Source organism: Acipenser ruthenus, chromosome 35, assembly GCF_902713425.1.
Source record: "Acipenser ruthenus chromosome 35, fAciRut3.2 maternal haplotype, whole genome shotgun sequence".
NCBI lineage: Eukaryota > Metazoa > Chordata > Actinopteri > Acipenseriformes > Acipenseridae > Acipenser > Acipenser ruthenus.
The window spans coordinates 5,132,578-5,147,233 of NC_081223.1; the positions used below are offsets into that span (position 1 = coordinate 5,132,578).

At 41.6% G+C, this 14,656-nt stretch overlaps 2 non-coding genes across 2 annotated transcripts; one reads left to right on the forward strand and one right to left on the reverse strand.

The window, feature by feature from the left end:
* The first annotated feature begins 1,135 nt into the window (after positions 1-1,135).
* Positions 1,136-1,207, forward strand: trnae-uuc (transfer RNA glutamic acid (anticodon UUC)). The gene has a single exon. It is a non-coding gene; the product is annotated as a tRNA-Glu (tRNA).
* A 13,020-nt stretch (positions 1,208-14,227) lies between these two features.
* On the reverse strand, positions 14,228-14,299 carry trnae-uuc (transfer RNA glutamic acid (anticodon UUC)). Its single transcript has one exon. It is a non-coding gene; the product is annotated as a tRNA-Glu (tRNA).
* Between the last annotated feature and the right edge of the window lie 357 nt (positions 14,300-14,656).

Consider the following 14,656-nt stretch of genomic DNA (forward strand, 5'->3'; position numbering starts at 1 on the left):
GTCCTCTTGCAGGCAAATGGCGTCTTCACCCTCGGGTGGTAGAGCGCATTTGGGACTGGTTCGGCACAGCGCAAGTCGATCTCTTCGCTTCGCGAGAGACCACGCACTGCCCCCTATGGTTCTCGGTGAAGGACCTCGACAGCCCCATAGGAGTCGATGCACTGGCTCACAAATGGCCGCCAGGGCTCCTGTACGCATTTCCACCGATTCCGATGCTCCCCGCCTTCTTGGAGAAGGTCAGGGTAGAGCAAGCGACAGTGATCCTGATCGGTCCTCGGTGGCCTCGGAGGATATGGTTCCTGAGGGAGCTCCTTCTGCGAGCGGACCTGTTGTCCCAAGCCCAAGGAGGGCTATGGCACCCGAACCCCAAGCTCATGCAGCTATGGGCTTGGCCCCTGAGCGGGAGCGCCTGTCAGCCTTAGGGCTTTTCGACGGCGGTTATATCCACCATTCAGAGTGCGAGAGCGCCCTCTACTCGGTCGCAATATGCGTATAAGTGGCAATTGTTTCAGAGTTGGTGTCTGGCTGAGGGCCATGACCCAGTCTCCTGCCCTATGGCAGTGATATTACAGTTTCTGCAGAAGCTGTTAGATGAGGGTAAGTCTCCCTCTACACTCAGTTTTTGCTCATATCAAGCTGCGATGTAGCCTATGAGAATCACTGGCATAATTCGAGGGGAATTAGCTCAAATGGTAGAGCGCTCGCTTTGCATGCGAGAAGTAGCGGGATCGATGCCCGCATTCTCCAAATAGTTTTAACGTATCTGCGTATTTAGTCCCAACGCATTATGGAGATAAATACAAAGTGTGACAATTCTTTGTAACAGAGACGCCCGCCCTACATGTGTATTTTAAAGCACAGTCTCCTAATATGTAATATGAAAAACTGCAGTGCGCCGTCCATCTTATGTCTTCCGAGAAGCACAAAGGGAGATTATTTATTTATTTATTTATTTATTTATTTATTTATTTATTAGCAATTAAAGAGTTTGTGTTAATTGAGAATAAAAATAAATGGCTTGAAGTTTGCTTTCATTTGTAACGTGTTTATAATGAAATATCGGTTCTTGTGTTTTTAACAATCATTGTACTGTATACTAGCTACTATTGCATATCCATGATTTTGTTCCTCAGCTTCCCATATGGTCTAGTGGTTAGGATTCCTGGTTTTCACCCAGGCGGCCCGTGTTCGACTCCCGGTATGGGAACGTTCTTGTTATTGTCGTTTTGTTACAGAACTGTGGTAATGTGTAATGTGTCTTCAATATGATAATAAAGCTACAGTTACTCGAATATATTTATATATATATATATATATATATATATATATATATATATATATATATATATATATATATATATATATATATACAGAATGATGCAAATGTATTTGACTCTATTCACATTCCCATCGCGTGGAACCATCGCAGTTTGTTTTTAAATTATATTAATCCCTGGTCAAGACAAAGTCTCTCTGGGGTGGGACGATCATTACAATGCGGATGTAAGGTCTCCGGTCCCATCATAGAAACAAGATAGTTTATTCACAAATAAATACCTACACATTTATTTATGTTTCTTTTTTTGGGTAAATTAACACATTATTGCATTCTGTCATGTCACGCTGTGCACTCTAGGATTGCATAACAAGCATGCAGTACGACAGGACTTCATGGCACAACGGTAGCGCGTCTGATTCCAGATCAGAAGGTTGCGTGTTCAAATCACGTCGAGGTCAAAGCCGTCTTTATTTCTATTCCACTGTATTTCATTTTTTAACGTGCCTGGATTTGAATGTTTCCGGACATTTATTTATACAATTTATTGATTATATAGCGACAAACAAATTTCAATCAAGTTCCAGTCTCTCTGCCATTATCTTGCGCTGCTGTGTTTGGTCAGGTAAAAAGGGCGTGACCAGAGCGGTATGGGCAATCCCGTTAGGTAGCTTGCATGTCAATCTCTCCTTCTTTTCTATTTATACACCCAGCACTGCTTCCGCCCTTCGTCTGTGTTTGTTTTTGGTCTGTGTTTGTTTTTTTGTTGTTCGCTCCTTTCACTGCAGGTCATTTCTCTGCTCAGCGCTGGTAGACAGTATCAGCTATTTTCCTACCTGCTCAGGTGATTCTTTTCATCATTCAGCTTTTGTATTTTTCAGCAGGAGCTCCATCGTTAGTCTTTTCTGCTCCCTCCAGTCTCCAGCGCAGCTACAGCGCCGTTCAAAGCGCAGCGTCATTCTCAGCTTGCTCTGCGTTTTCATCAGAAAGACTGTTCCGACGTCACCGCTGCACTGCAACTCTTTCACACCGGTGTCATGGCAAATTTTGCCCCCCTGCCAAATTTGTCCCCCCCTGAGTCATGTGACATGTCAGCGTTCTGTTGCTATGCGCGTCACTGCTTTTGCTCCACAGATCTTGACACTGACAGTTGGAGTTCGTTGGCGCCGTCATACAATTGTAAGCAAATCATTTTTCTTTTTACAGTACAAATTTGTAATACTGTGTTTTTTCCCCCTCAGAAAACTACATTTATCAATCGATATGGATCACTTGAGAGCGGTATATCGCTACCTCAGCACAGGTGAGTATCCTGAAAAAGCCACCAAAGAAGAGGAGAGGGGTATCAGAAAGAAAGCCAGTACATTCGTTTTGAAAGGTAAAAAAAATAAATAAATATCGAAAATTAATATTAATACATTATAAGTTATTGAAGCCGTCCTGTATTTTTGAAGATGTACATAGACATTTAAATAAATGATAAACGTGTGTGTGTTATTATTATGATTTCCATTACACGAGAGTAGATGTTAAAACTTCATGCTGATTTGAACTCGGCTCTCGCCAAGATAAGCACCAACTAAGACGTAGCTTTACAGTAAACTAATGTGATCCATATGCGTCTCCATCCATTTACGTTTCCATCCATATGATGATGTAGATATCCTTCTGTCTGGTGTTAATGGCTGAAGTGTAATGCTGGCTCCAGGGATCAGCTTATTTGCCTCCCTGGCGCATCAGCACACACAACGGCTGCGATGCTGGCTCCGGGGATCAACCAAAGTGCGGCCTCCCCAGCGCATCAGCATGACAACCGTCTGGATTGAGCTAAGTAGGGTACATCTCTGGGGTTTTCAAGTGGGCACCTTCCATCCTCAGTGTTTCGTCGACTAGCCCACGACACCTCAAGAGGGCTCGACGGTGATTCTGGCGTCCCAGCATCACCCCCCTCCGTCCCCCACTCAACTCAGCCCAGCTTACTTACCTGTCCCCAGCCAGAATCTTTCCGTCTCAACCACAGCCAGTTGCTGCTCCTCTCTGCTGCTTCAGATAAGTTCTTCACTGTGCGACGCAACTCTTGGCCACTGAATCCGACGTCTCTGAGAAACCGGGTTGTAGAGTGTGCCACAAATCCTCGACAACCCACTTCCACTGGGTAAACCCGAACTCTCCATCCTCGCTGTTCCGCTTCAGTGGCTAGTTGAGCATACCGCAGTTTCTTCCTCTCATACGCCTCATCTACAGCATCCTCCCATGGCACTGTTAACTCTACCAGGTGAACAAGGCGTGCTGATCCAGACCACAAGACAATATCTGGTCGAAGGTTAGTGGTGGCAATCTCAGGTGGAAAAATAAGCCGTTGACCAACATCTGCCAGCATATTCCAGTCTCTAGCAGCTTCCAGTTGTCCTGGGCGAGGATTGGTTTTAACACCTTTTCTTGGTGGTTGCTCTCCTGGGCGGAGGAATGTTGTCTTTTGTGTGTAATGTTTTGATGGAACAGGTGGCAACTTATTGGTCATGTTACGCTTGTCTTCCAATGCTAAGGCCAAACATTGCAGCACCTGGTCATGGCGCCAAGTAAACCGTCCTTGGCTAAGAGCCACCTTACATCCTGTCAAAATGTGCCTTAATGTTGCAGGTGTTGAACACAAAGGACATGAGGGATCCTCTCCTACCCAGAGGTTTAGGTTCTGTGGTGATGGGAGAACATCATATGTTGACCTGATGAGGAAACTGATCCTGCTCTGTTCCATTGACCATAGGTCTTGCCAGCCAATCTTGCGTTGTTCCACACTCTCCCATCTCATCCATTCTCCCTGTTTGGCCTGGGAAATGGCCTTTATACACCTCATCCTCTCCTCCTGCTTTTGCACCTCGTTGACTACCAGCTTCCTCCTTTGAGCTGGGGCCGCCTTGTGCCATGTAGGAGGAGTTGAACTGAAACCAAGACCCCCTCTTCCATGCTGAACTTGCCCCATGATATCACCAATTCGAAGGGCAGCCTTTGCATCTTCCACAGCTTTCTTTGCCGCCCACTTTCTTCCAGTTTTCAACACAGGTGCTGCCTCCCTTACGCATTTATCGCGTGACTCTACTAATGTCATTTCCAGTCTGACCTTGGCGCACTTAAACTCCTCGGTTAGAGCAGAGACTGGTAGCTGCAGTATTCCTTTACCATAAAGTCCCACTCTGCTGAGGCAGTGTGGAACTCCCAACCATTTCCTGATGTATGAACTGATTAAAGCTTCCAGCTTCTCTACTGTTGTCAAAGAAACCTCGTACACAGTCAGTGGCCACAGCAACCTCGGCAGTAGACCAAACTGAAAGCACCAGAGTTTTAGTTTACCTGGTAGAGCGCAGCTGTCTATGCTCTTCAACCCTTCCACTGCTTGTTGTCTAACTTCTCCCACACGAACTGTGTCCTTTAGATCCCCGTCGTACCATCTCCCAAGACTCTTCACTGGCTTCTCAGACACTGTTGGTATTGCCTCACCATTAATGAAGAATGTTTTAACTACTACTTTGCCTTTAATTATAGAGATGCTCCTTGATTTAGTGGGCTTGAATTGCATTCGTGCCCATTCAATGTTATTGGTTAATTTGCCCAATAATCGATTAGTGCAGGCTACTGTTGTAGTCATGGTTGTCATGTCATCCATGTATGCTCGAATTGGTGGTAGTCGCATTCCAGAAGCCAAGCGCTCTCCTCCTACTACCCATTTTGATGCCCTAATGATTACTTCCATTGCCATGGTAAAAGCCAGTGGAGAAATGGTGCATCCTGCCATTATTCCAACCTCTAGGCATTGCCATGTAGTGCTGAATTCTGAAGTCGAAAAACTGAATTGCAAATCTCCAAAATAGGCTTTCACTAAATTTGTTATTGTCATCGGTACACTGAAAAAATCAAATGCTGCCCAAAGTAGTTCATGTGGCACTGAACCATATGCATTAGCCAAATCCAGGAATGTCACATGGAGCTCCTTCCTCTCCTTTTTAGCTGATTGAATTTGTTGCCAGATCACATTGATGTGTTCTAAGCAACCTGGGAAACCTGGAATGCCTGCTTTTTGTATTGAAGTGTCAATGAAGCAGTTCTTTAATAGGTAAGCTGACAATCTCTGAGCAATAATGCTGAAGAAAATCTTGCCTTCTACGTTTAATAGGGAAATGGGACGAAACTGACTGATGCTTGTAGAATCTTTTTCTTTAGGTATAAAGACTCCACCTGCTCGGCGCCATGCTCTTGGTACAACCTGTTTTTCCCATGCCACTTTCATCAATTTCCACAGAATTCGTAGAACTCCTGAAGCACTCTTGTACACTCTGTACGGAACTCCATTAGGCCCTGGAGATGATGAAGCCCTTGCTTTTTTCACAGCTTGCTCTATTTCTTTCCACTTAGGTGCACAGTCCTCCATTTGGTATTCTGGTGGATTGATAGGTGGGATGTCTGACGGAATTGACATAGGCTCCTGCCTTTTTGAATCTGTATGTGTTTCCTCCAAATATCTCTCCAGCTCAACCTTAGATGCTTTTAGTGTGCCATTCTTCTCACTGGTGAATAACTTCTTTACAAATTTGAATGGGTCTTTATAAAAGTTACCTCTCGCACGCTCCTTCTTTTGTAGCGTTTCCGTAGGCGCTCAGCTCTGCGCAATGTTGCAAGCTTATCTTTTATGACCCTTTGTAAGAGATTGAGTCCCTCCTTCTGACTTTGTTCTGCTCTTCTCCATTGGTTCCTCAGCTGTCTCCTTTCTCTAACTAAGCGTTCAATCTCCTGCTGCCGTCTAGACTTTCCAGGAATAGTTTGTACTTTTTCCTTCCTTTTTTCAACTCCAAACCTCTCACTTCCATATGCGTAGATGATGTCCCCAAATTTATCCAGCTTCTTTTCAACTGTTCCACTTAATCTTTCCAATGCAACGCAGAGATCTGTGTTTACTGTGTCCCATGCAGTTTTCTCACAAGCTCTTGGCCATTTAACTCCAGGCTTGTGCCCGTTGAGGTTCTTTTCTCTCTTATGCTGGTTTGTCTGACCGGGTTCACAAGGATCATTAGGTTCATCACTAACTGTGTCCATGCAAGTCCTCCTCACATCTATGACAGGGGTGCTGATATCCTGCGAACTGTGGTTTGCTTCCTGTCGCTGGATTTCATTCGACTGACTTGACTGACTTCGTAAGAAGTATTGATCAATGCGAGGCCCTTGTCCCTTCTCCCTCAAGCATTTCATTCTCCCTTGATGAATCTTCAAACCCCTGACCATTGTCGCCTTGCTCCAGCCGCAGACACAAACCTGGAGTTCCATGTCTTTGTTAACTGCAGATCTTGAACTAGTCTTTTGTGAAGTACTCTCCATACTCATATCCGTTTCCGTTCCTAAGTCGTTAACCGTGTTGTCCAATGTTGAGTCATCTTCCGCCCCCGCTCTCGCAGACTCTAGGGGTATTTTTCTCTTTAATTTCTTAGAAGCCTTGGGCGGGTGTCTCCAGCATCCTGTAAACACAGAGCTGGATACTGCCGACAAGGGTAGCTAACCCTTACCAGCCCCAATGGGGTCTCTTTCCTCCTGTCAGCTGTCTCTCCAGGCTGTCACAAGGTCTTTCCCTTGTTGCCAGCTGCACTATTCACAGCAGTCACTGGACGTATCCAGATCTTCATGATTTCCATTACACGAGAGTAGATGTTAAAACTTCATGCTGATTTGAACTCGGCTCTCGCCAAGATAAGCACCAACTAAGACGTAGCTTTACAGTAAACTAATGTGATCCATATGCGTCTCCATCCATTTACGTTTCCATCCATATGATGATGTAGATATCCTTCTGTCTGGTGTTAATGGCTGAAGTGTAATGCTGGCTCCAGGGATCAGCTTATTTGCCTCCCTGGCGCATCAGCACACACAACGGCTGCGATGCTGGCTCCGGGGATCAACCAAAGTGCGGCCTCCCCAGCGCATCAGCATGACAACCATCTGGATTGAGCTAAGTAGGGTACATCTCTGGGGTTTTCAAGTGGGCACCTTCCATCCTCAGTGTTTCGTCGACTAGCCCACGACACCTCAAGAGGGCTCGACGGTGATTCTGGCGTCCCAGCATCACCCCCCTCCGTCCCCCACTCAACTCAGCCCAGCTTACTTACCTGTCCCCAGCCAGAATCTTTCCGTCTCAACCACAGCCAGTTGCTGCTCCTCTCTGCTGCTTCAGATAAGTTCTTCACTGTGCGACGCAACTCTTGGCCACTGAATCCGACGTCTCTGAGAAACCGGGTTGTAGAGTGTGCCACAAATCCTCGACAACCCACTTCCACTGGGTAAACCCGAACTCTCCATCCTCGCTGTTCCGCTTCAGTGGCTAGTTGAGCATACCGCAGTTTCTTCCTCTCATACGCCTCATCTACAGCATCCTCCCATGGCACTGTTAACTCTACCAGGTGAACAAGGCGTGCTGATCCAGACCACAAGACAATATCTGGTCGAAGGTTAGTGGTGGCAATCTCAGGTGGAAAAATAAGCCGTTGACCAACATCTGCCAGCATATTCCAGTCTCTAGCAGCTTCCAGTTGTCCTGGGCGAGGATTGGTTTTAACACCTTTTCTTGGTGGTTGCTCTCCTGGGCGGAGGAATGTTGTCTTTTGTGTGTAATGTTTTGATGGAACAGGTGGCAACTTATTGGTCATGTTACGCTTGTCTTCCAATGCTAAGGCCAAACATTGCAGCACCTGGTCATGGCGCCAAGTAAACCGTCCTTGGCTAAGAGCCACCTTACATCCTGTCAAAATGTGCCTTAATGTTGCAGGTGTTGAACACAAAGGACATGAGGGATCCTCTCCTACCCAGAGGTTTAGGTTCTGTGGTGATGGGAGAACATCATATGTTGACCTGATGAGGAAACTGATCCTGCTCTGTTCCATTGACCATAGGTCTTGCCAGCCAATCTTGCATATATATATATATATATATATATATATATATATATATATATATATATATATATATATATAATATGAAAGAAAAGGTTTAAAAGATTAAAATATCTCTATATATATAACTAGTAGCAGAAATGTGAGTACCAGAAAACAGAATTTGTATTAAAGAATACATATATATATATATATATATATATATATATATATATATATATATATATATATATATATATATATATATATATATATATATATAGAATGGAGAGTGTCTCTGTAGGGTTGTGACCAATGAAGAGGAGAAGACTGCCATTCTCAATGAAGTTCACGCAGGACACTTTGGGATCAAGAGAATGATGGGGAAAATCATTCAACGATTTTACTGGAAAGGGATTATAAAGGACGTGGAGCAATGGGTACTTTTTTATTTCTTAAAAACCTAATTTTTTTGCTTTTTGTCGCTTTTCCATTCATGATTTAAGTATTACTTGTTTCATCATTACTGTTTCCCTTAAGATCCTGAATTGTGAAGCATGCCAGAGATTTGAGAGGGTGAAGACTGTTGCCCCAGAACTGAAGCCATGGTACATGATCGGTGAGTATTACATAATTAAACTTTTATAGTGAGGTCAGACAAAGAATGGAAGAACATACATAATTTAAACACAGTCTGTAATATGTAGAAAACTAAGAGCTTAATCTGGTAACAAACTTTCTTGATAGCCAGTTAAACAGATTGTAAGCATGTGCTCACAAAACATCATTTGACAACAGGTTGCAGTTTACAGACTAATTAGAGCAAGTGTCACATTGTCACATGACATACATCTGTAATGTGATTAATGTGTCATCCACAGGGGGTGGAAATCTGCTATGTTTTGTACAGATAGGTGCATCAGGACAATTTCTAGTACAAAAAGATGCAACACCCATTGACAACAATGACTGACCAAAAAAAAAGGGTGCCCCATTTAAATGTGTTTGACTCTTTGGGAATTAATAATAACCATGATTTCCGTTCCCAGGTCGTATCACTGCTGCAGTACAGTGGAAAGTCAGTTTGGATCGTGTGGCCACATGTACAGCAGCAGCAGGGATGTAGTGACTGTGGACTGTTTACCATTGCAAACAGCCTCACACTCTGCATGGGTGAAGATCCAGGTAAGTTATGTTATGATCAAAAGCAAATGCGTGATCATCTTTTTTTTGTTTTGTAGCAGGATCTCTTACTCCTTTCCCAAGCTGTGAGAGAACTCCCCTCCCAGAGGTACATTTCTGTGATGTGGAGGTCTACTGCACATGCAGGAGACCATACAGTATTGGACTGGAGCTGATGGTGGAATGCGGGAGGTGTGGCAAATGGTTCCATGGCCAGTGTGAAGATCTACAGCCAGATGACCTCATAAGTATGGAGGAGTATATGTGCTCCATTTGCAGAGTTACACACATGGGTAAGCATGTAAGTAAAGGTGAAACAGATTTATTATTTTGTTTTTTACTATATGTTTTTTTGAACATTTTATACTAAGCATTCCAGCTTAGTATATTATACTAACACTAAAATTTGGTAATGCCTGTCAAACAACTTTACCATAATTTATAGCTATTTACATATGTACAGTAGGGCATTGTTAATAAGGCTAATTGTCTTCAGTGTTTATTTTTCATGAGCACACAACTACTTATTTTGAAGACTTTTTTTTTTCAGGAGACCTTGATTCTGTATTGAGACGTTTTTATTTGGAGAAATATTGCAGATGCTTTTGCACTTTCATTTTTAATTGGTATGGTAGTCTTAGTTTCTGAGCTACTGAATTATTGCCTGACTTGAGTATTTCCAGGGCAGAGATATCCAAAGTAAACTGGATGTCAGTTCTAACACCCACCTTGTTTAATGTAGTTATTGTGAACCAGCTGGGGGAGGGGTTGATTCACTGTATTGAAGTGAAATTGTGCCAAATAAGGTGGGTGTAACATGATATAAAAGTACAGTAAATGTAATTCTGAAGTAATAAACAACTTCACATTTTACATGTACATGTTTCAGACAGTACATGTAATGCTTAAATTTCAAATTCGATTTCCATTCCTATTAAATGATATTAGACAATTACATACTATACAAGTTAAGAGTATGAAATGTCATTTTTAGACAGGCAGCCTCTAAAGTCCTTCTTTTTTTGTGGGTTATGTGAGAAGGCATTTTAAAGTTCTGTTAAACCTGCTCCTAACACCCCACTCCATAGGTCAAGACCTTGACGTGGTGAGTGGGCTTTTTACCAAAGCTGACCTGCAGTATAGCTTTTTTTTTTTTTTTTTTTTTCACCACTGCTTACGCATTAAGTCCTGGATAGCACTTTACAATGGAAATATGCAATCTGATCATGTACTGATCATGTTTTATTGTGAAGAATACAGAAAATAAAGTTTGTTACATTTTTCAACATCTTGTGCCTTTTTTGTGAATGTCTTTCTGGTTCTGACTACTACAACTGATACACAACTCACTAAATGATTGAGTTCAGATTTCTGCTCGCCATGCAGTGCTCTCAGTGGACAACTTGGATCTAGATTGACTTCTACTCTAGCATTTACACAAATCTGACATCCTCTATGCTTCATTAGTTAAGAGCCTGAATTATAGACACTAAAGTCAGGGAAATATGTAGTGGTTAACAATCACATTGCTTCTAGTTCCAAATTTGTACTTTTGAGTGTTCGAAGTTATGGAAGAAACATTCTTATTTTATAGCATATGATATAATTTGGCTTCATACATATTTAACAAATGCATATACAGTATTACTGATAACAAAGGAACAACAACCAATCTGCAGACCTGCTTTGAGAAATGACAGGCTCCATTCTAGGATGATGCCAATGATCTGACAAACACTGTAGGAAGTGGCAATACATACAATGAGGGTGTATTACTTCATTTTTTTTATGACAAGTTATATGGTTAAACTAAGAGAAATTTGTTTGCAGATTTATTGCAAGACCATGCATGAATAATGCTAAATATTAAACCTTTTGACCTGTTAATTCCTTTAATTTTTAACATTCCCTAAATATTTCTCACAATATACACTGAAGCTACTGTATAACATATATTAATCATACTGCCTTATTGGAGTAAATAACAATATTTGTTGATCACAAACTTATTGGCACATTTTCAATTAAAGTCTGTAAGTTAAGGTTAGTCTTAATTGAGTTAGTCACTATTAATCAATTAGAAACCGCTACTTATCAATTTAGCAATATTATTAAAAAAAACAAAAAAAAAAAACATTAGCTGTAAAACATGCACAGAAACTGAAGCAAAATAGTTTGTCCACTTAGCACAGCATGGTCAAAACAAAGGAGTTGGATCTAGATGTGAGAAAAGCACTTGTTACAGAAACTACTACAGCAGCAGGGGAATCGATAAAGTGTTGTGGATAAAAAAAAATCGTAATACAAAAATCCACAATAATCAAGAAGTATTTGAAGACTAATTCAACTGAAACGATGGAAAGAAGTGGACGTCCCAAGAAAATTACGACTATAGCATAAAGAATTGTTCGAGCAGCTCGCAAAAATCCACCATTAACAGCCAAGGATTTAAAGAAATATCTGGTATAGCAGTGTATGAAATAACTATACAAAGTCATCTAAACACAAAAGGCTTATACGCTACCTTAATGGTAACCAGATTTGACAACAATTCAAAAAAAAAATAAAAAGAGTCTTGAATGATCTTTAGTTAAGGGTGTCAATAATTTTGTCTGCAACTGTATGTAATCATGACAACTCCCTGATTGTGATCCATAAGTATAGCAAGACTAAACATCAACATGACTACCCACAAATGTGTAGAAATTATTACCAGACTATACTTCTAACTTATTGTTTGTTATAAACATTTTGTTTATTTGAAAAGTTACAATTTTAATATAACGTTTGCGTTACAGTTGTGATCATTTAAGCTGTTCTACTTTATTATTATTATTTATTAGCATATATATGTAATTAAAAAATATTTAATGTATTTTATATTTACTGTAAAAGCTATTATGTAATCACGTGAAGAGCAATCAAATGCAATACAACCATTGATACAAAAAACATTGTTAAATATTAAAAATAAATCTAATAGTAATACGAATAAATGTAAAAAAACACGCAAACGTAATTTTGAGTAAGTAAAACAAAAGCAATCAAATTAAATACAACCATTTATGATAGAAAAAACATTGATAAATATAAAAAAAAATATATAATACGAATAAATGCCAATAAAAAAGCAAACGTAATATTCAGTAAGTAAAATGCCGAGATGTTTGACCCTATCCTCTCTTCGCATCGCGAAACTTAATCGTCACGTGACTCGTACGCTAATATGTCACATGACTCAGGGGGGGACAAATTTGGCAGGGGGGCGAAATTTGCCATGACACCGGTGCCTCACAGACCATGGTTACCACGGCAACGCCTCATCGAGTGACTACTGGGAGTGGTAAGTTGCCATGGCGACCAGGCAGCTTTAACAGGCAATGCGAGCCTGTGCCTCACTACTGCAATCTTCTGGCTCCTCCTGCTGCGCTTTTGCAACATGAGAGCTTCAACTCGCCGAATTATGACATCTAAATACTGCAGGCTCCTCTTCTAGACCTACGTTAACTTACTTATATCATCACTAACTGTTCTAAAGCAAACGTTTTATCCATAGACAAGGATTTGAATCGCAATAACCAAATATATGCTACCCTGCTTCACTGAAGCCAATAGTTTCAATTCCAATCGCAACCTCGAGATGGCAGCATAACACCACAAACTACATAATTTAAACTGATTTGCTATCGCTGCGAATCTCGCACACTCCAAACTTTCTATCAATTCCTGCAGTTCGTTGTCTTTCCGAGGGATTCTCAGTCCCGTCCTGCCTCAACCTCTTTTGCTTCATATATTAACTTGATTATTTCAAATCAAAACCACTCCCTTCGAGGATCTGGTCATGAAGCCATGCTTATCTGCTTTCTGAGATGTTAAGAATCCACTGTCACATTAATTTTCCAGCTTCCTTGCATCAGGCCATTCCTGCAACCTTCTTGCTCCCGGATTTGCACTTCCTCATTTGCCCCCAACTTCATCAAGGCACTTAATACTTTGAAAGTCCATTTCATTCAATTTGAGCTTCCAGGCACATACGGAAACTATGTCCTACGATTATCAACATTTCAGTCAAGAGTCCTCCAACACCGCAATAGACAATACACTCTTAGACTGCTCCTGATCAAATCAATAGGTTTTGCAGCAGCCTCCGAGCAACGCATTCTCATCCTCTCAGGTTCTGCAGAGGCCTCAGATCTACGCATTCTTCATCTCTGCCCAAAGGCAGACCCATCTCCGACATCATCTTAAACGCCTTAACTCTCAAATACCAATTTCCACTGCATTCAGCAGCTCTTTGCTCTCTACAGCAGGCCACTGCACACTACTGACAGCATTCCATCGTTTCTCTGTTTCCGTCTGTCCAAAACGGAGGGGGTTCTCTGTTTTTGTCTCTCCTAAACGGACCCGAGACACAATTCCTAAGCTCTCCACGCTGCCCAGCTGACAGCTTAGCTGCCTGAGGATGCCGCACTGAGTTGTGAAGGATCTGTCCATTTGTCCTGTTGGTCCCCTTCCTGTCTCTTGTTCCACTAAATGATCAGCAGCCAGAGGATGCTGCCTGACCCGTCGGGAGCGAGTGTCAGATTGTTGTACGTTATGTGTTTAAAATTTGCTCTTTCTCTCTCACTTTTACGTCACCCCTCTCAAGCCCTCGTAGGCAACCAGTTAAATGTGAGGTGATGTGATTAGAGTCAAATGCATTGCATCATTCTGTGTGTATATATATATATATATATATATATATATATATATATATATATATATATATATATATATAATTTCAAGTAACTGTAGGTTTATCACCATAATGAAAACACATTACACATGACCACAGTTCTCTAACAAAATGACAATAACAATGACGTTCCCATACCGGGAGTCAAACCCGGGCCACCTGGGTGAAAACCAGGAATCCTAACCGCTAGACCATATGGGAAGCTGTCTAACAAGCTCCTGGACATGCAACAGTAGCTAGTATACAGTACAATGAGTAAAACATTCATTACAAACACGTTACAAATTAAAGCAAACTTCAAGCCATTTATATTTATTCTCAATTAACACAAACTCTTCAATTGCTAAAAAATATAAAAAATCTCCCTTTGTGCTTCTCGGAAGGCATACGATGGAGGGCGCACTGCAGTTTTTCAGTCTGCGGGAATATTACAAATTAGCAGACTGCTTTAAAATACACATGTAGGGCGGGCGACTCTGTTACAAAGAAGCGTCACACTGTATGTATCTCCATAATGCGTTGGGACTAAATACGCAGATATATTAAAACTATTTGGAG